The 22,590-nt window shown below is 40.3% G+C and overlaps 1 long non-coding RNA gene across 1 annotated transcript; it reads right to left on the bottom strand.

Annotated features, from left to right (window-relative positions):
• Positions 1-872: 872 nt before the first annotated feature.
• On the bottom strand, positions 873-20,762 carry LOC135272043 (uncharacterized). Its single transcript, XR_010340150.1, has 3 exons — positions 19,792-20,762; positions 13,378-13,482; positions 873-1,885 (listed from the first exon to the last, which is right to left on the bottom strand). It is a non-coding gene; the product is annotated as an uncharacterized LOC135272043 (long non-coding RNA).
• Between the last annotated feature and the right edge of the window lie 1,828 nt (positions 20,763-22,590).

The following is a 22,590-nucleotide window of genomic DNA, read 5'->3' as shown; positions in this document are numbered from 1 at the left end:
CAAAAGAATCAGTCAAGTGTGTTCTTGATCATCTCATGCATTCAAGTCCATTGTGTACTCATCTGACAGTTTGCTAGGCTCTTTGGGAACTATTCAGCTCCGACCAACTCAATTTATGCTTGAAACTTATTCCATCCAAGCAGCACTAGACTTAAGTGTAACTGGGAAAGAGGTAAGATGGTGTTTTGGCCTGCGGGGCCTTTGTTCTTCATTCCTTTCTTAGTAGACCCTCCTTTCTTTCTTCCCTCCCTGGTCTGTGCCAGGCTTCACGTTCTCTTAACCCATCCACTTCTCTGAGGAGTCAGACCTCCATTTAAAATATCAAGTAGACTGGCTTTGGGGTGAAAAGATCAGGGGTGGTGGAGGAGCAAAAAAGAGCAGAGACTGGGAGCAAGTTTTGTTATTAGTCATAAAGCCAAATGTTATTTTTATAAACTAATATGAGATGTCTTATGACAAAGTACCAGTAGGCATGGAATTCTGATTTGCAATGACTGATGCGTGAGGCACGCAGTCTGTCCTGCACAGATAATTCGTGATTCCGTAATGAATATAGAGGGACCAGTTCTCCTCAGAGGGAGATTCAGCTTTATACAAGATCTCCAAAAATTTTATCCTCTGGACCCTCTTATATAAAGACTTTTCTGCTAACTCCATGATTTCCTCAGGGATCTTCAGGGTCAAAGGAATTCCCTGATCTAGGTAAGGTGTGAGCATCAACCTTAAATTCCTTAGCAAGATTCATCTTCAGGAACCCAAATGCAAGTTTAGGTTGCAGGTCCCCTTTTTATTTTATTTTTTATTTATTTTTTGAGACGGAGTTTCGCTCTTGTTACCCAGGCTGGAGTGCAATGGCGCGATCTCGGCTCACCGCATCCTCCGCCTCCTGGGTTCAGACAATTCTCCTGCCTCAGCCTCCTGAGTAGCTGGGATTACAGGTAGGCGCCACCATGCCCAGCTAATTTTTGTATTTTTAGTAGAGACGGGGTTTCACCTTGTTGACCAGGATGGTCTCAATCTCTTGACCTCGTGATCCACCCGCCTCGGCCTCCCAAAGTGCTGGGATTATAGGCGTGAGCCACCTCGCCCAGCGCAGGTCCCCTTTTTAACCCCTTCATGTCAGTTCGCTAGGAATACTGCAGAGTGGGCAGTTTAAACAAGACAAAGCTATTTTCTCACAGTTCGGGAGGCCAGAAGCCCAAACTCAAGGTGCCATCAGGGTTGGTTTCTGGTGAGGCTTCTCCTCCTGGTTTGTAGCCGGCCACCTTCTAGCTATGTCCTCACATAGCCTTTCCTCTGTGTGTGTTCACTCCTGCTGTCTCGTCTCTTCCTGTAAGGACATCAGTCTTATAAAATTAGGTGAGACTAACCTTTATGACTTCATTTAACTTTACTGACCTCCCTAAAGGCTCCATCTGCAAATATAGTCACATTGGGGGTTAGGGCTTCAACATTAAATTTTGGGGGAAGGCAATTCAGTCCATAACACCCTCTTTTCCTTCTTGGACTCTTCTTGTGATACAGGTTTCATAGTAAATGTCTCACTTCCTAATCGCTGTTGAACAAGCAAACATTCACTTTCGTGCATTATAGTAGAAGAGAGACTGATGACCTTGCTTTCATGGCTCTCTCCTCTGATTGTCATGGCTGCATTTGGACTTTTAATGCTTTCCTCTTTGCACATCATCCACTGAGTAGAGAGTTGTGGAAAAGGTGGTTGTTAAGGCAGGTGGCTGACATCGGGGAAGATGGCAAGAAGTGAGTCAATCTTGGGATGGAAGAATCTGGGAGCAGGCAGCATTAGGAGAATGAGGGTTGCATTAGGTGTTTAATCTCATTTCATCCACGGTGTTCCCTTCATGTTGTACTGATTGAAATAATAAGGCTGTGGATGGCCAAGGTCATGCTGGTCATTAACTACAGGTTGGACCTGGAACTCCCACCTGGATGATTCCAGTGCCAGAACCTGACTTCCCTTGGGACCCCAGCTACTTTCAGTCCCCCAAACCTCCACCTCTACCTTTTCACTAGCCTTGGCTTCTCCTCCTCTCCTTTGAAAGATGTCATAATTCTTTCCTTTGTACTTTTTTTATGTCTTGGCCCCTGCCAAAGGCCCTTATTCCCTTCTCCTTGGACAGTTGTGATAGCCTTCTTCCTGCCTCTGAGCTGTGTTAAAGGAGAGAGGGATATTTGAGATGATTATTTACAGAGAAGGGAAAGTACAGCAAGCAAGGTTCCCAGGATTCCTCATGGACAAATTTTGTTCTCTTTCAGCCACTTGTATCATTGAGGCATCTTAGTGAGATGGGAGAGAGACAGGAAGAATGAGAGAGAGAGAGAGAGAGAGAGGTGGAGATGCTCCTTCCTGATGAACATGGCAGGCTGGTCTCAGATCATGACACAGCCATTACCCTAGAAGCTGGTTTTTACAAACCCTTTGGTGGACTATATATCAACCAGGATCAACAAGAAAAATACAAATGAATGTTGCATATTATAAAGAGATAAATTTTAATGTAGAGTAACTTGTGTAGGTGATGGAAGAGTGAGAAGCCAGGCAGGCAGTGTGAAGCAACTCAGGAATAGGCAGTTAGGGCAACAAATGGTCAACAGGGCCTCCAGGCTGGAGGAGTAAGGACAGGATGTGGAACTGCTGAAACTCAGGGTCACTTATGCAGGCTGGACTCCTGACGGGAAGGAAGGGCAGGGGGAAGGATGGAGGGTGGAGGAGAGGAGGCTAGGAAGAGTATTTCTAGAGAACTCTGCCACACCGGCCGCTTTAACTCACTAACACCGCACACCACTGGCTCAGCTCAGGGCTGCTTGTTTCTGCTCACCAATGAGCCCATCACACACTCTTTGCTTGGGGGGCTTTGCCACATGTGGGATTCCAGGGCCCAGGCTGCTTCCATCTTGTTCTGCCATCCCCTAGGGCCTCTACTGGAAAGAGAACATTACCTGACAGCGAGGGTCTGGACTTGGAAGTGATAATGACACTCTCACCTTCAGTGACAAGAGTGAACCACTTGGCCAGGTGCAAGGGGACTGGGAAGTCCCTTGCCGAGCATCCCCCTGGACAGCGGGGCTCTGCACTGTGTGAGGGGAGTGCCATCCTAAGGGACATTGGCTGTCTCTGCCTTATGGCTTAGATCCCTTTTGCTTGTGAAGGAAACCAAAATATTTCACCCCAAAATATTTATTTTTTTGGACAAATTTGGAGACAACTATTCTGAAGGGCTGAAAATATAAGAGTAGCAGAAAAGCTGTCCTTCTCAGGGAGAGCTGTGTCTGTGGAGAAATTCTGCATCCCCCTTCTTGGGGTTAACAGAGCTTACAGTGGCTTTTATCCAGTCTGCCAGGCTGTCTGGCTGCTCCCTTGGGAATAACCTCCTATGTGTCTGGATCACATAAGCCTGTCTGCAGTTGTTCAATGTTGAGATGTGGGTCCCTCATCAATCCAAATATGTTCTTCTACTCTGTAACATTTAAAACCAAAGATACTGCCTCTAAATTAGTCACTCTTGTAATTCATTTTAGTAAAGGTGTCTCAGGAAAATGATAATACTGATGTACAAAATAGGACGATTCCTTCACACTATACCATTTGGTTTCAATAATTAGTTGGTTTGCCCTTCCTTCATGTTGGTATTCATATTTTCTTGGTAGCCACAGGTCTTAGAAGTACTCTCTGTTGTCCCTGAGTAATTTTTTCTTTGTCATTGACTTTGAGGCTAGAAGCCTGAGCTTAGATGGACCCACATCTGAGCTTGATGCAGCTTCAAGTTCTGACCCAGCACTCTCTTTTACTTTCATTTTGGCATTATACATAACAGCAACCAAAAGATTGAATATTTTGCTTTTTCCTTATTAGTCTGCATTTCCTTAAGTAGCCAATGAACCAATTCCTGGGAAGTAGGCTCCATCTCGAAATTCCACTGGTAACTTTCACCTTTAGTAATCGATCTCAACATAGCTGTGGCTTTATAACATTGGTGACCACCTGGCTACCCAGGAATCAAATATTCCTCACCCCTCACCCTTTTGTCCTTTCTGTTTCCAAACCACATGCTTCCATGAGTCAGGGCCATTCCAGCAAATTCCACTCTCACACCACAACAATGATCAACACAGAAGACTTTTGTGACCAAATGTGGTTTTTTTCCCCCTAAACTCCAAAGAGCAGATACCAGCTAAGTGTCTTTTAATTTAGTTCTGACACTGTCTACTCAGAGATAGTGTCAGATTCCACAGGTTGAGGGCTTAGTCCTCAAGACTGCCCCTCTATATACACCAGTTGCAAGTCCAGGCATCTGGAAATTCTGACTGACCAGCTTTAAGTTGGGCTTCCGTTAAATAACCCTTTCTTTGGCTTGGATTAATTTGTTGGAGTGGCTCACAGAATCCAGGGAAATCTTATGTTTACACTTTCTTATAAAGAATATTTCAAAGGATACAGATTAAGAGACACAGGACAAGGTATGGGGGAAGGGGCATGGAGCTTTCATGCCCTCCCTGAGTGCCACCCTCCAGGAACCTCCACTGTTCAACTGTTCAGAAGCTTACGGAGCCTTATCCTCTTGGGTTTTTATGGCAGCTTCATGACATCAGCATTCATTCCCCCAGGGCATAGAGTGGGACCTTCTCATGGGAGGATCTTGAGACCCACAATCAGAAAGGCAGGGAAACATTAGAGTAAAAGGAGGGCAGGAGAAGGTAAGAGGTCTATCCTTGAGGCTTAACACACCAGCATTATAAGAAAAGATTGTAACAAGGGCTATTGGAGTTATGATCCAGGAATTGTGGACAAAAACCAATGTATATCATAACACCACACTGTCAAAGTAAGCTTAATAAGTGAAGGAGAAATAAAATCTTTTCCAGACAAGCAATTGCTAAGGAAATTTATTACCATTAGACCAGCCTTACCTGAGGTCCTTAAGGGAGTTCCAAACACAGAACTCAAATAATGATACCTAATACCACAGAAACACACTTAAGTACATAGCCCACAGACCCTATAAAGCAACTACAGTCAAGACCACAAAGCAACCAGTGATCAACTTTACAATAGGATCAAAACCTCACATGTCAATATTAACTTTGAATGCAAATAGTCTAACACCCCACTTAAAAGGCACAGAGTGGCAACTTGGATAAAAAAAACAAGACCCAACCATCTGCCACCTTTAAGAGACTCATCTCATATGTAATGACACACATAGGTTTCAAGTAAAGGGTTGGAGAAAGGTCTATCACACAAACAGAAAACAAGAAATAGTAGGGGTTGCTATTCTTATATCAGATAAAACAGACTTTAAACCAACAACAGTAAAAAAGGACAATGAAGGGCCTTACATTATGATAAAGGGGTGAATTTCACGTTAAGACTTACCTATCGGCCGGGTGTGGTGGCTCACACCTGTAATCTGAGCACTTTGGAGGCCAAGGCGGGTGGATCACGAGGTCAAGAGATCAAGACCATCCTGGTCAACATGGTGAAACCCTGTCTCTACTAAAAATACAAAAAATTAGCTGGGCATGGTGGTGCATGCCTGTAATCCCAGCTACTCAGGAGGCTGAGGCGGGAGAATTGCCTGAACCCAGGAGGTGGAGGTTGCGGTGAGCTGAGATTGCGCCATTGCACTGCAGCCTGGGTAACAAGAGCGAAACTGCGTCTCAAAAAAAAATAATAAAATAAAAATAAAAATAAAAAATAAATAATAAAAAAAGACTTACCTATCCTAGATACATATACACTCAACACTGGAGTACCCAGATTCACAAAACAAGTACTTCTAGACCTACAAAAACCTCAGACAACTAAACTACAATAGTTGCAAACATCAGCACCCCACTGACAACATTAGATCATTGAGGGAGAAAACTAACAAGGAAATTCTGGACCTAAACTCAATGCTCAGCCAATTGAACCTAATGGACATCTACAGAATACAGGACCAACAGCTAGAGAATATACATTCTTCTCATCTGCACATGGAACTTACCCTAAGATTGATCACAGACTAGGCCATAAAGCAAATATCAATAAATTTTTAAAAATGGAAATCAAACCAAGTATATTCCTTAACTATAGTGGAATAAAAGTAGAAATCAGTATCAAGAAAATCTCTCTAAGCCAGTGGTACCTAATATTTTTGGCACCAGGGACTGGTTTTGTGTCAGACAACTTTTTCACAGACTGGTGGAAGGGGGGATGTTTTTGGAATGAAGCTGTCCAACCTCAGATCATCAGGCATTAGATTCTCATAAGGAGCATGCAATCTAGATCACTCACATGTGCAGTTCACAATTAGGTTTACACTCCCATGAGACTAATGCTGCTGCTGATTTGACAGGAGGCAGAGCTCAGGTAGTATTGCTTGCTTGCCTGCTGCTCACCTCCTGCTGTGTGACCTGGAGTCGAGGGGAGTTGGGGACTCTTGCTCTAAACCACACAATTACATTGAAATTAAACAACTTGTTTCTGAATGACTTCTGGTAAACAATGAAATTAAAACAGAAATTAAAAGTATCTTTGAAATAAATGAAAACAGAGAGATAGCATACCAAATTCCCTGGGATGTAGCAAAAGCAGTGTTAAGAGGAAAGTTTATAGTGCTAAATGCCTGCATCAAAGTTAGAAAGATCTCAAATTAACAACTGAACATTCTTCCTAGAAAAACTAGAGAAACATAGTTCCTAGAGAAACTAGAAAAATGAAAGCAAACTTCAAAGTTAGCAGAAGAAAATAAATAACTGAAATCCGGCAAAACCTATTGAAACTGAGACCCTAAAATCCACTGAACAATGAAATAAAAAGTTGATAATTTGAAAGGATAAACAAGGTTGATAGACTGCTAGCTAGATTAACCAAGGAAAAAAGAGAGATCTAAATAAGCAGAATCAGAAATGACACTGCCACCAATCCCACAGAGATACAGAAGTCCCTCAGAGAATATTATGAACATGTCTATGCACACAAACTAAAAATTCTAGGAAAAATGGATAAACTCCTGGGAACACATAACCTCTCAAGATTGAATCAGGAAGAAAATTGAAACCCTAAACAGACCAACAGCAAGAATGAATTCCAAAATTGAATTAGTAATAAAAAAAAACTACTAATCAAAACAAACAAACAACAACAAAAAAACAAAAACAAAAACAAAACAAACCAACAACAACAAAAAACAAACAAAAAAACAAACCCTGGACCAGATAGATTCACAGCTGAATTCTGTCAGACCTACAAAGAAGAGCTGATAGCAATTCTGCTGAATATTCCAAAAAATCACAGAGGAAGGACTCTTCCTTAACTAATTCTGCAAAGTCAGCATCATTCTGATACCAAAATCTGGAAAAGACACAATGAAAAAACTAAAGTACAGGTCAATATTCTTGATGGGTATAAATGCAAAAATCCTCAACAAAATAATAGCAAACCAAATCCAACAGGACAGGAAAAAGTTAATTCACCACAATCAAGTAGGCATTATTCCTGGGATGCAAGATTGATTCAACATACGTAATTCAATAAATGCAATTCACCACATAAATAGACTCTCTCTCTCTCTATATATATATATATGATTATTTCAAAATATATGGAAAAAACTTCTGATGCAACTCAACATCCCTTCATGATAAAAACTCTTTAAAAAACTAGGCATCAAATAAACATATCTCAAAATAATAAGAGCCGTCTACTACAAACCCACAGCCAACATACTGGATGAGCAAAAACTGGAAGCATTCCTCTTAAAAAGCGGAATAAGACAAGGGTGCCCGCTCTCAGTAAACCTATTCACCATAGTACTGGAAGTCCTAGCCAGAGCAATTAGTAAAGAGAATGAAATAAAAAGCATCCAAATAGGAAAAAAAGAAACCAAATTTTCTCTCTTTGCTGATGATTTCTATGATTCTATACCTAGAAAACTCCAAAGGCTACTTGTACTGATAGCTTCAATTAAGTTTCAGGATACAAAATCCATGTAAAAAAATCAGTAGCGGGGCTGGGCGCGGTGGCTCACGCCTGTAATCCGAGCACTTTGGGAGGCCGAGGCGGGTGGATCACGAGGTCAAGAGATCGAGACCATCCTGGTCAACATGGTGAAAGCCCGTCTGTTCTAAAAATACAAAAAATTAGCTGGGCATGGTGGCGCGTGCCTTTAATACCAGCTACTCAGGAGGCTGAGGCAGGAGAATTGCCTGAATCCAGGAGGCGGAGGATGCGGTGAGCCGAGATCGCGCCATTGCACTCCAGCCTGGGTAACAAGAGCGAACCTCCGTCTCAAAAATAAAATAATAAAAAAAAAAATCAGTAGCATTTCCATAGACAAATAACATTCAAGCTAAGATCCAAATCAAGTTTGCAATCTCATTTACGATAGCCACAAAACCCAAAATACCTAGAAATACTCCCAACTTAAGAGGTGAAAGATCTCTACAAGAAGAACTACAAAACACTGTAAAAAGAAATTATAGATGACACAAACAAATGAAAAAATATTCTATGCTTATGGATTAGAAGAGTCAATATTGTTAAAATGGCCATACTGCCCAAAGCAATCTGTAGATTCAATGCTATGCCTATCAAACTACTAATGTCATTTTTTACTGAATTAGAAAAAAAAAACTATTATAAAATTAATATGGAATCAAAGAAGAGCCTGAATAGACTAAGCAATCCTAAGCAAAACAAAGCTGGAGGCATCAAATCGCCCACTTTACATGATACAGCTTGTCTATACTAACCAAACAGCATGGTACTGGTACAAAAACAGACATATAGACCAATGGAACAAAATAGAGAACCCAGAAATAAAGCTGCACAGCTACAGCTGTCTGATCTGTGACAAAGTCAACAAAAATAAGCAATGAGGAAAGATCTCCCTATTCAATAAATTATGCTGGAACACACCTGCAATACCTGACTAGCCATACACAGAAGAAAATAACTGGATCCCCACATTTCAACATATACAAAGACTAACTCAAGATAGATTAAAGATTTAAATGTAAGACCTCAAACTATAAGAATCCTAGAAGAAAACCTAGAAAACACAATTCTGGACATTGGCCTTCAGAAACAATTTATGACTAAGTCCTCAAAAGAGACTGTGACAAAAAAAATTGACAAGTGGGACTTAAACAAAAAAGATTTTGCACAGCAAAAGAAACAATCAACAGAATAAACAGGGAACCAACAGAATGGGAGAAAATATTTGTAAGCTATGCATCTGATAAAGGTCTAATATGCAGAATCTATTAGGAACTTAAACAACTGAACAAGCAAAAAAACTTCTCAAATAACTTAAAACAGATATAACATTCATTCCAGCAATCTTATTAGTAGGTATCCATGCAAAAGCAAACAAATTGTTCTATCAAAAAGACACACACTTGTATGTTCATTGCAGCACTGTTCACAATAGCAAGACATGGGGTCAACCAAGATGCCCATCAACGGTGAACCAGATAAAGAAAATGTAGTACACATAAACCATGGAATAGTACATAGCCATAAAAAAGAATAAAATCATGTCCTTCACAGACACATGGATAGAGCTGAAGGCTATTATCCTAAACAAATTAGTGCAAGAAGAGGAAACCAAGTACTGCATATTCTCACTTATAAGTGGGAGCTAAACATTGGGTACGTATAGGCATAAAGATGGCAACAGTAGAAACTGGGGCTACTAGAGGGGGAGGGAGAGAGGCAAAGGTTGGAAAACTTAACTATTGTGTACTATGCACAGTGCCTGGTTGATAGATAACTCATACCCCAAATCTCAGCATCATGTAATTCACTCAGATAGCAACCCTGCATGTGTAACTCCTGAATCTAAAATAAAAGTGGACATTATTTAAAAAAAAAATCAAGAAAGAAAAAGAAAACAAACCAGGAATGCTATCTTTTTCCTACAACTAATACACAAACTAGAATTAAAGAAAATGTAAATACTAAACTCATAGTATTTCTGATGGTGAATTTTATGAGTCAACTTGACTGGACCATGGGATTTCTAAATATATGATCAAATATTATTCTGGGTGTGTCTGTTAGTGTGTTTTGGATGAGATTAACATTTGAATGTGTAGACTGAATATAGCAGACTGCCCTCCCTAATGTATGTCAGCATCACCGAATCAGTTGAAGGCTTGAATAGAACAAAAAGGCTGATCCTCCCCTGAGTAAGAGAATTCTGCCTGCCCAATGGCCTTTAAGTTGGGACTTTAAGCCAAGAAAATCCTAAGCAAAAAACAAACAAACAAGCAAACAAAAAACAAAGCTGGAGGCATCACACTACCTGACTTCAAACTGTACTACAAGGCTACAGTGATCAAAACAGCATGGTACTGGTACCAAAACAGAGATATAGATCAGTGCAACAAAACAGAGGCCTCAGAAGTAATGCCACACATCTACAACTATCTCATTTTGACAAACCTGACAAAAACAAGCAACGAGGAAAGGATTCCCTATTTAATAAATGGTGTTGGGAAAACTGGCTAGCCATGTGCAGAAAGCTGAAACTGGACCCCTTTCTTACGCCTTATACAAAAATTAACTCCAGATGGATTGAAGATTGAAAAATAAGACCTAAAACCATAAAAACCCGAGAAGAAAACCTAGGCAACACCATTCAGGACATAGGCGTAGGCAAGGACTTCATGACTAAAACACCAAAAGCAATGGCAACAAAAGCCAAAATAGATGAATGGGATCTAATTAAACCTAAGAGCTTCTGCACAGCAAAATAAACTATAATTAGAGTGAACCAGCAAACAACAGAATGGGAAAAAAATTTTGCAATCTACCCATCTACAAAGGGCTAATATCCAGAATCTATAAAGACAAACAAATTTATAAGAGAAAAACAACCCCATCAAAAAGTGGGTGAAGGATATGAACAGACACTTTTTAAAAGAAGATATTTATGCAGCCAACAAATATATAAAGAAAAGCTCATCATCGTTGGTCATTAGAGAAATGCAAATCAAAACCACATTGAGATACCATCTCACAGCAGTTAGAATGGCAATCATTAAGAAATCTGGAGACAACAGATGCTGGAGAGGATGTGGAGAAATAGGAATACTTTTACACTGTTGGTGGGAGTGTAAATTAGTTCAACCATTGTGGAGGACAGTGTGACAATTTCTCAAGGATCTAGAAATAGAAATTCCATTTGACCCAGCGATCCCATAACTGGGTATACACCCAAAGGATTATAAATCATTCTATTATAAATACACATGCACAGTATGTTTATTGTGGCACTGTTTACCATAGCAAAGACTTGGAACCAACCCAAATGCCCATCAATGATAGACTGGATAAAGAAAATGTGGCACATATACACCATGGTATACTATGCAGCCATAAAAAAGGATGAATTCATGTCTTTTACAGGGACATGGATTAAGCTGGAAACCATTTTCAGCAAACTGACACAAGAATAGAATATCAAACACTGCATGTTCTCACTCATAAGTGGGTGTTGAACAATAACACATGGACACAGGGAGGGGAACATCACACACTGGGGCCTGTAGTGGGGAGGATGGGCTGGGGGAGGGGTAGCAGAGGGTGGGAGTATAGGGGAGGGATAACAGTAGGAGAAATGCCTAATGTGAATGATGGGGGGATGGATGCAGTAAACCACCATGGCACATGTATACCTATGTAACAAATCTGCACATTCTGCACATGTACCCCAGAACTTAAAGTATAATAAAAAAATAAAATAAATATTTTATTCCTTAACTTTGACAATCTAAAAAAAAAAATGAGACTTCAACTTTTTTTCTGCCTTCAGACTTGAACTGAAGCGTTGACTCTTTGTGGTTACTAAACATGCTGGCCTTTAGATGGCACCATTTGCTTTCTTCGTTCTCAGGCTTTTAGCCTGACTAGAGCTACACTATTATCTCTAACTTGCTACACCATTATCTCCAAGTTGCTGACTCACTCGCTGATCTTGGGACTTGCCCAGTTCCATAACTGCTTGTGCCAATTCCTTATAGTAAATTTCTTTGTATATATAAATATACATATGATTCTGTTTCTCTGGAGAACCCTAATACAGATTTTGGTATTAAGAATAATTCTGGAAGAAGATAATCTAAAGGATAAACTTAAATAGGTACTGAGGTTTCTGGAATTAATTCTCTAATCTGATTAGATTTAAAGACTACTGAATCTCTTTCTAGTAAAGAGAAAAATGGTGGCCATGACATAATGCAGCAATAAAGATGCATAAAATATCACATTAGATGCTCCTAATAAAATACTTAAGAAGAAGCAAGGGTCTGGATGATCTTGTATTTGTTATTTTCTTTTTTTGAGAAGGAGTTTCACTCTTGTTACCCAGGCTGGAGTGCAATGGTGCCATCTCGGCTCACTGCAACCTCCGCCTCCTGGGTTCAGGCAATTCTCCTGCCTCAGCCTCCTGAGTAGCTGGGATTACAGGCAGGTGCCACCATGCCCAGCTAATTTTTTGTATTTTCAGTAGAGACAGGGTTTCACCATGTTGACCAGGATGGTCTTGATCTCTTGACCTCGTGATCCACCCGCCTTGGCCTCCCAAACTGCTGGGATTACAGGCGTGAGCCACCAGGCCCAGCCCGTATTTGATAATTGCTAAGATTTTTTGTCAAACTCATAAGTAAAATGAGGTTGACTAGTTGCTTCTAATGTTGCTGGACAAAGTGGAAAAAGAAAAGGATGACCTTAGGGGTCAAATTCCCAGCTGAAGTGCTGCATAAATGACAGGAAAGTTTCTATGTGTTTCCTCAAAAGAGACCCTTATTTCCTGTAGCTGTAGGGCTAAGATTGCTGAAAATCAAACCAGAATCTCATCTTGCAACTGGCTGAATTACAATGCAAGTTTACTGCTAGTCTTGCAGGGTAAGAGTGAACAGGCAACCAACAAAATGGGAAAACTTTTTTGCAATCTATCCTTCTGACCAAGGGCTAATATGCAGAATCTATGAAGAACTTAAATTTACAGGAAAAAAACAAACAACCCCATCAAAAAGTGGGCAAAGGATATGAACAGACACTTTTGAAAAGAAGACATTTATACAGCCAACAGATATGGAAAAAGTTCATCATCAATGAGTCTACTATTAAAGTAAAGGCATTGATTGGAAGGGAATAGGGTGCAGAAAGTTGAAATAGAGATTATGAGGGAAGACGCTGATGAAGCTGAAGACATTTAGCCCCTAAATTCTGTTTTCTCTGTTAGTGGAAGAGGTCTTCACACCCATGTAGAGGCAGAATCCCCAGTCCTAGTGGAAGCAGTCTCTTACCCCATGTCTGAAGGGATAACCCTGCCTCCTGCCTTGCCTAAGAAAACTCTAATGTCTTACCACGAGGCAGTTGCCATGCAAGGCACTTCTGCTTCTCCTCAGGACCTACCCCCAGCATTCCTCTTTCATTTCAGACCTATAACTAGATCCAAGTCCCAGCAGCACCTAAAGGGGAGATATAAGGTATAAACCATGAGGAAGTGTGTGCTATACATCAAATAGACAATCTGAGTTTTCTAATTTATACAAGCAGAAAACTGGGGAATATGTGTGGAAATGGATATAAGTGTGTGGGATAATGAAGGAAGGGACATAAACTTGGATCAGGCAAAATTTACTAATATGGCCTCACTAAGCAGTGATTCTACATTTAACGTGACAGCTCAGGGAGTTAGGAAGGACTCTAATTGCTTGCTTGTTTTCTTGGCTGAAACATAGACCAAAAGATAGCATTATTCTGGGAGTTTCTGTGAGGGTGTTTATAAATGACATTAACATTTAAGTAGGTAGAATGAGTTCAGCAGATGGTCCTCCATTGTGTGAGTGGGCCTCATCCAATTAGTTGAAGACCTAAATAGAACAAAAAGTCTGACCTTCCCCTAAGTTAGATAATTATTTCTGTCTGATGTCCTTCATACCGGGACATTGGCTTTCTTTTTTTTTTTTTTTTCTGCCTTCAGACTTTATGGAAATACCAGCTTGTCCTGGGTCTCAAGTTTGCCAGTCTTTGGATGGAAACTACACTATTGGGTCTCCTGTTCTCAGGTCTTTGGACTTGGACTGGAACTACATCATTGGCTTCCCTGGGTCTCTGACTTGCTAATTCACATTGCAGATCTTAGGACTTACCCGCCTCCATGATCGTGTGAGCCAATTTCTTATAATCAATCAATCAATCAATCAATCACCATTGGTTCCGTTTATCTGAAAACCCTAACACAGTATTGTTCCATGAAAGCAATGGATGAAATAATTTTTATGCCCTTGGCATAATTCTGGCGCAGCAGCATAGAAACTGGCTGCTGTGAACATAAGATGAGAAAAACCTTATGGTTGGAGCCTTTTTCTTATACTAGATTAAAATAAATTATGACAATTACCTGTAATGTAAGGTGTTCTAGATGTTATCTGCAAAGAGAACCAGAGTAGTAATACTTAGGCAACCCCAAAGACCTTTGAGAAGTCATAGGTCAAGGGAGGACATCATGTGGGAATCAGGCAAATTCACTTATGGGCACTGGGCCCCATTCTGCTAAGTAATGGCCTTTACTGTAGTGCTCCCAGTCATGTAACAAAAAATAAAACAGGTCTCCTTTAAAAAATAACTTTACCAAATAATTGAGTTAATTTCTTTGCTGAAGGCTGTGTTCCCTGTTTCCTATGCAAAAGCCATTTATCGAGCATTCACAGCTTGTGAAAATTGCTTTATGAAACAGAAGACCACAAGACTGAGTTGCCTGAAATCATTCTGACCACAACTAGGGGCAACAGGAACTCAAGAGGGCCTGGCTTCCAGGACGATGGAGCCACCAGCTGGCCAGCTGAATCCATCATGCCACTTAAAAAGTACAAGTGGGCCGGAATCAAACAGGACTCAGAGGTAATCCACAGGCCACTTGCTGAGTCCTGCCACTTCTGCACCTGCTACCCTCTGAAACGTAGATCCCACTCCCTTTGGAGGAAATGGGTGAAAGAGAAGTATGAAGTACAGGTGCAGTAGCAGAGTGGAACTTGAGTCACCCATTCCCCAAACTCCCCAGACACCAACGCTGCTTCCATCTCCTTCCCGTCAAATTCTCTGCCATGTGACCACCAAAATGGTAATATTTTGGCAAATTAGTATAATAGCCAATGCTTCAGAAGAAAAAAGGAAAATTCCATCTACTTAATATACAGAAAAAAGGGAGGTAAATGGTAAATGTGGACATTACTTCTTGTCGCACAGATCACTTTTGTGGGTTCTTGGAAAGGGCGGGTGCCCTCTGTGTGTATGCCTGGGAAAGTCCCTGAAGTCAGCTTTCTGTAACTCAACCCTCCCGAAACATTGAACAGCTAGTGAAAGATTTCTCAGCAGACACAGAACAAGAGGGGACATCTGATGCCTGCTTTATTCAGTCACGAGTAATCTCTCTTGCATCACTCACTTTTGTTAGAATTGACTAATAGGTAACATGCCTTCACTTGAGCCCAGCAGATATAAGCACCATCCTTACAGGGTGGCTTCCTGACTGAGAGCAGGGAGCAGCAGGCATGGGGCATGCCAGGCACCAGTTCCAAGCTCTGCTGTGGAAGAATTGGCTCTGCAGACTCAGGAACCCGGTGAGTCCTTGTCTTGGTTTTCCATAGAGTTCCAGTGAGGTCTGGAGTGAGATCAGGGTCTCTTCTTGCTTGCCTGCCTCTGCCTCCTGGCAGGTACAAACACTCACACTGCAGGGAATTTAGGGAGGTTGGATTATTTTAAATCAAAACCTGTCCGAAGGGCCAAAGTAGCTGAACACTTTAATGACCGGCATGAAATCAAGGCTAAAGAATTTATCAGAAAAGGGCAAATGTAGAAAAAATCTTAAAAAAAAAAAAAAGAAAAAAAACCAGTAGAATTTGAACTGTAATTTGTGTTCTAAGCATTCATTGTAAAAACTGAGCAGTGACTTCTCAGGTTTAAGGAACAAAGCATTAGCTGCATTTAATGCATAAACAGAATGCTACAGGTACCAACTCCAAAGCACGCGACTGCACAACGTGCCTCCGCAGAGCCGGGCATGATGCATCCGCTCAGTGTTATTCTGTAGGGTCACATCTTTAGTGGTAATTCACATCTATTTAGAACTGTATTCAAATTACATCAGCAAGGTTTTCCTAAGCAGACTGGAATTCCTCAAATCAAACTTGTGTGAGTACTTAAGCAAATATCTTGTATGTTTTTAAAATCAAATAGAAATCAATTGCTTATTATTATGATTAATATTATTATTGATGCCACTACAGAAGCATTAACACCTATAAATGTCATTATCAGTAGAAGAAAATCTGCAGTAATTTACCTACATCATTTCTAATTTTAAGGTCTACAGTGAATCCTATGGGATTTTTCTGCCGACAAATGCTTCGGCTTGAAGAGATTCAGTAATTGACATTGAATTACATTTTGCCAAATCCTCAGAGCCAGAATATTCTATCTCTCTGTCTCAAAATAAAATACATGTTAAAGGAGATGTTTTATTTTTTATGTGATCTTTGGGATCAAAATAATTTCAGTTGAAAGTTTGTATAACAGTTTTTAAGTTCAGGAAAAAAGAAGTGAGACACTCTTCATGAATTGTTAGTGTGCTGGTGTCTGTGTAGGTAGTTTAACATTTATAAACAGTGTATTTCATTGACATGTCAGTTTGTTTTAGGGAATTAGCCTATTTTCCCATGAAAAAGTGTTACAGGTGGAAGTTGGTTCCCAGACACTGCTCTTTCTGCTTTCTGTATATCAACCTCAAAACAGTTCAGTGACAGAGGTAGCCAGACTGCCTACTCCTCCTTACTGGACATTTGACTTTTAAAAAATTTTCACAATTACTTTTGCTGCTAAACATCCTCATCAGGTTTTATTTGTTTGATAACTGTTCATTTAAAACGGTAACTCCTGTGCTCCACCTTTCTTTGCCTTATTTTTCTTTAGTATTTGTCATCTTGTACCACACCACAGATTTTCTTACTTGTCAATTGCCTCTGGATCCTACATGTTACATTCATGAGAGCTGGACATTCTCCCCAATTGGTTTACCAATGTATTCTCTAGCACCCAGAACAGTGCCTGGCACACGGTGGCTATTCAGTAAATATTTGGTGAATAAGTAAAGGAAGGAATAAAGCATTTATGCACCTCTGTTATGTGCCAGATAGTGGATGAACAACAAAACTGAGTTTCCGGCTCACAAGGAGCTATAGTCTGTTCAGAGAAAAGCAATGAAAAATGCAATTAAATATGTAATGAAACTACCTCTTGGGATATATCCCACAGATGTCCCTGCACAAATGGGAAGTGATATTTGTGCAAGGTTATTCATTATAGCAATGCCTAGAATAGCAACAGAGCAGAAACCACGCAAGTGGTTCCATGCATAGAATTTGGAGCTGCCTGACTGGGTTCATATCCCAGCTCTGCCACTTGCTAGTTTACTTATTCAGGCAATTTCTTAACTTTTTCATCTCTGTAGAATGAGATTGTTTGTAAGTATTAAATGAGTTTGTGCATGTAATGTGCTTCTAACAGTGCCTGGTATAGGAGTGGGAGTTGTTTTCTTATTTAGTAGAAATGGGTGGCCTCAGATATCTGTGGATATGAACTGTGGGCTGTGAGGAGAGGAGGCACAAGGCTAACTCTCAGTTCTTGGCTTGCACAATTGGGTTAGAATAGAACTCCAAGGGGATAAAATGTGAATATGTTTACATATCTTAATGTTATTACAGTGGACATATTGAGGGCAGGCCCCTCTGGGTGAATGTCTTTAAACTGACCTATTTTTCATAGCATTCTCCCATTCTCCAATGATAATCTGTAAATTCTTTCTTCTGAATTATGAAATGAGGTGTTGGCATGAACCGTGGAATCACCAAACTGCCTGAGTGAATAAATGGCCTCAAATAAATGTTTATTTAGTGAATAAAACCAGGAATTATTTGTTAGATGAAGGAAGCTTGTCTGTTTTTACATTTACTGGTTTTCTTGAGCTTTTTTTTTCCAATCATTGATGCATAATAGATGTATAGTGTCAGCATACATGTGATAATTTGTAATAATTTGTATCATTCATAAGAGCAAATCAGTATATGTTTTTACATTTACTTTTTAAAACTCCTTATTATATTTCATGATTATAGTTTCTTCAAAAAACATCTTATAGATTCAAACAAAAATTTAAAAAGAAGAATAATGGATGAATAATACCCATCATACTTAACACCTGGCTTTATAGATCATTAAACTTCTACTATTCCTGAAAAAAATAATTTCTTACCATTATTTTAATACCATTTATTTTTTCTCTTGATTTTTATATATTATTAAAAAAAGCACAAAAACAAGAGAAATTTTTAAAAAGTCATCTAAAATTTTATTACCCTAATTAACTTACTTTTGTGGCCTTTTCTTATCCTTAGGCATACATAATGCAATATTTTTACATAATTAAAGCCATAGCTTTTTCCCCACTTAATATTGAAGCCTAATATTTTAAAAGTTACTGTTGGGTCTTTATATTTAATGATTTTATTGAATAAAAGTTCATTAGTGGGGTACACATAATTATTCCACCATTTCCTTATGTTGAGCATTAAGGTTCTTTCCAGCTCTTATTGTTATGTAAAACTTTGTTATAGGAAGGACACACCTCCTGGATCATTTCTCTGGAATAAGTTTCCTGGAGCAGATACTGGGTCAAGGTAAAAGTGCTTTGCTTTTGGGCAGGTGGAGAGCAGTTGATGATATCTGAGGGGTGTCCCCATGGATAGTTCCAGTGTGACCCCATCAACATTGACAAATATTCAGTGGCTTCGAGCCATACTTTTCCACATGAATTTATATTAATTTATACATTTTATTTTAACTGTAAATCAGTCTAATTCATTACTTATTTTATGCTTTATTTCTTTTAATTTTTTTTTTTAAATTAACAGATAATTGCACATATTCATAGGGTACATAGTGATGTTTCAATACATATAATTTATGGTGATCAGATCAGGGTGACGAGTATATCTGTCATGTCAAATGTTTATCATTTCTTTGTGTTGGGGACATTCAATATTCTCCTTGTAGGAATTTGAAGCTATATGATTTATTATTATTATTATTTCATACAGAGGTTTGCTCTTGTCACCCAGGCTGGAGTGCAGTGGTGTGATCTTGACTCACTGCAACCTCTGCCTTCTGAGTTCAAGTGATTCTCCTGCCTCAGCCTCCTGAATAGCGGGGATTACAGGTGCATTCCACCATGCCCTGTAATTCTACTTTTCTCGGAAAAAATAGTTTCTTAAAATTTTTGTAGTTATAGGAAAGACGGGGTTTAACCATGTTGGCCAGTCTGGTCTCAAACTCCTGACTTAGATGATCCACCTGTCACAGCCTCCACCCACAATGCTGGGATTACAGACGTGAGCCACTGTGCCTGGCCTATGTGATATATCATTGTTATTATATAGGCATCTTACAGTGGTATAGAGCACTAGAACTCATTCCTCCTATCTAGCTTTAATTTGTATCCTTTAACAAATCTATCCCTATGCTCTCCTTTCCCCTACATTTTCCAGCTATTTCTTAAAGAATTAACAACAACAACAATAACAACAACACAAGAAAATCATGTAAGCCAAGTGTAAGCTCCTTGGATATCTCTTAGTTCTGCAGTCGATTTGGGTTCTCCCATGTTTTAATATTGAATAGAGCAGTTGAGCCTGTAGCATGTGTACTGTGGATGGCACACTTACCCTAATGTATCCTTCAAATCACGAAGCAGTGACCATTCTGAGTCTTTGTTGTCTCCAGGAGCCTGCATCCGTTGAAACCTTGGATCTCTGTTTTGAATCTCACCTTCTGTTTCTGCTACTCACTCCTTTCCTTCTCCATTCATTTGGACAGGACTCTGAGCCCTTACTCCATTAATGAAAGCTGACATCCTGTAAGTGATATCAGCTTTTTGGGTTTGGAAAGTTTTACTGAAGACTTGGGCTAGTGGAGGAGGGTTGAAGCATAGTTTGTTACGAAGACATCAACGCTTTAAAAAACTCACAGTGTAACCACGGCGGGGCTCAGGGGCTCAGCTGTCTCCCCGTGCTTGCAAAAGATGTAACTGGGGGATGTTAGCAGAGCTGTGGGGACATTTCAAAGATGCTTCCAGTTCTTGAGCTTATCGTTGGAATAATGTTTAGCAGAGAGGGATTTATGAGAGAGGTAAGGAGTCGCGAGTTTTTAACCTCGGAGTTATTCCCGCCCCATTCATGTTCTTGTCCAATGACAGGAGTTCTCTCAAACTTCCGCTGGAGTGATTGATATTTGACTCTGATACCGGATTGGCTGCTATGTCCGCGAGGCCCTTCCTCTCAGAGCTTTTCGCGGGCTTTTTGAACAAAGAAGCTCCTGGAATTTCTACCTAGCCCGCGCGGGAAAGTCAGGCAAAGAACTTTAGGTTGGAGACGTGGATGGAGGCATGGCCTGGGAAATTCCTGCCTTTGAAACCACGCCCCTTGTGAACTCGGTAAGAGGTTTTTTGTTCCTTAACACGGTCCCTCAGTGGTTCTCTCTCATCCGTGGGCTGGGAGTGGATCACGGAAACAACAAAACTACACTGGCCATAGTTTTACCAGGAACATCCTTGTGCCCACAGAAACCACACCTCAGAACCCAGCGACAGATATCCAGATGTCTATCACAAATAAAACACTGAATTTTTTTTTTGAGACCCAGTCTCGCTCCGTTGCCAGGCTCCAGGCTGGAGTGCAATGGCGCTATCTCGGCTCACTGCAATCTCCGCCTCCCGGGTTCAGGCAATTCTCCTGCCTCAGCCTCCGGAATAGCTGGGACTACAGGCACACGCCACCACGCCCAGCTAAGTTTTTTGTATTTTTAGTAGAGACGGGGTTTCACCATGTTGGCCAGGATGGTCTCGAACTCTTGACCTAGTGATCTGCCCGCCTCGGCCTCCCAAAATGCTGGGATTACAGGTGTGAGCCACCTCGCCTGGCCAAACACTGCATTTTTTATTTAAAAGGCCACACTGATAAAATGCATACTTTCTTTTAGACATGAATCAGAATTATGGTCTCACACCAGGGCTCATCCTTTAGCCTGGCTTTTGGGGGATGGAGGGAAGCCTGTTACACTGTCTGAGTTCAAATGCATACCTCCTGCCAGCATTAGCGAAACCTGAGTTCAAATGCTATCCTCCCGCCAGCATTAGCGAAACCTGAGTTCAAATGCTATCCTCCCACCAGCATTAGAGAAACCTGAGTTCAAATGCTTTCCTCCCACCAGCATTAGAGACACCTGAATTCAAATGCTTTCCTCCCACCAGCATTAGAGAAACCCGAGTTCAAATGCTTTCCTCCCACCAGCATTAGAGAAACCTGAGTTCAAATGCTTTCCTCCCACCAGCATTAGAGAAACCTGAGTCAGCTCACCCAAACCAAGGCTGAATCCCTGCTGGGCTCTGCCTCTGCATATCTACCTCCTAGGCATCTACCCTGGGGCTAAGTAGAGGGCTAAGTAGATCACTACCTTGGAAATCACTGTTTTTTTTTTTTTTTAAGATGTAAAGAAACATATTCTCAAACTGTTTCATCTACTTCAAACCTTAGAGGTTTTGTGTGTATATATGTGTGTGTGTTTCTTTTCTAAAACAAAACAATCTCATTTCTTTGAGATTTTTGTCTGTCACTGAAATCAGGTGCTAAAAACTGAACTTGGTGTTAAAGAACAAATTTTCTTTTGTAAACATCCTGCTAGCTACAATTTCTGTATTTTTCTGAAATGTAAACAAAATTTACAGATATCAGGTCTCAGAAGTAAAGTAGCTCTTATTTCTTTTGAACATTGTTTTAGAGGTTGGATTTTTGCTGGTTTTGCATAGTTACATGTTATAGCTTATCAACTATTTGTTGTCAAATTTGCTATAAGGATTTACTAGGGGAATTAACAGACACCAAAATGTCAAAGGTGAGGTGACTGATCTCTCTCATAGTCAGGTTGGAAAAAGTCTTGAATTATCTCAAAAGATATTTCCTGAAAAGATGCCACTGTTGTTGAGTATAATAGGATCAGGTGCTGTACTCATGCTTGTAATCCCAACACTTTGGGAGGTGGGGGGGGGAAATTGCTTGAGCCCAGGAGTTCAAGACCAGTCTGAGTAACATGGTCAGACTTCATTTCTACAAGAAATACAAATGCAATTTTCTGGGCATGGTGGCGTGTGCCTGTAGTCCCAGCTACTCTGGAGGCTGAGGTGGGAGGATTGCCTGAGTCCAGGAGGTTGAGGCTGCAGTGAATGAAGATTGTGGTTTGTACTCCAGACTAGGAGACAGAGTGAGACCCTGTCTAAAAAATAAATAAAATAAAATAGCAGAAAAGCTTTATATTAGAAAAAATCTCAGAAAGTTTACATGTGCAAACATTGACTATATTGACAGACTGCTGTTGGACATGTTGCTAAAGGAGTTATAGGTAGAATGAATACCAATGAGTGGATTTTATGAAATAAAAAAGTAAAAGAAGTCTCTGGCATGGAGTCTTAA

This window comes from Aotus nancymaae, unplaced genomic scaffold (genome assembly GCF_030222135.1).
Source record: "Aotus nancymaae isolate 86718 unplaced genomic scaffold, 86718_ANA_hifiasm-v0.15.2.pri h1tg000102l, whole genome shotgun sequence".
Taxonomy (NCBI): Eukaryota; Metazoa; Chordata; class Mammalia; order Primates; family Aotidae; genus Aotus; species Aotus nancymaae.
This window is presented reverse-complemented; position numbering and strand designations above follow the sequence as displayed.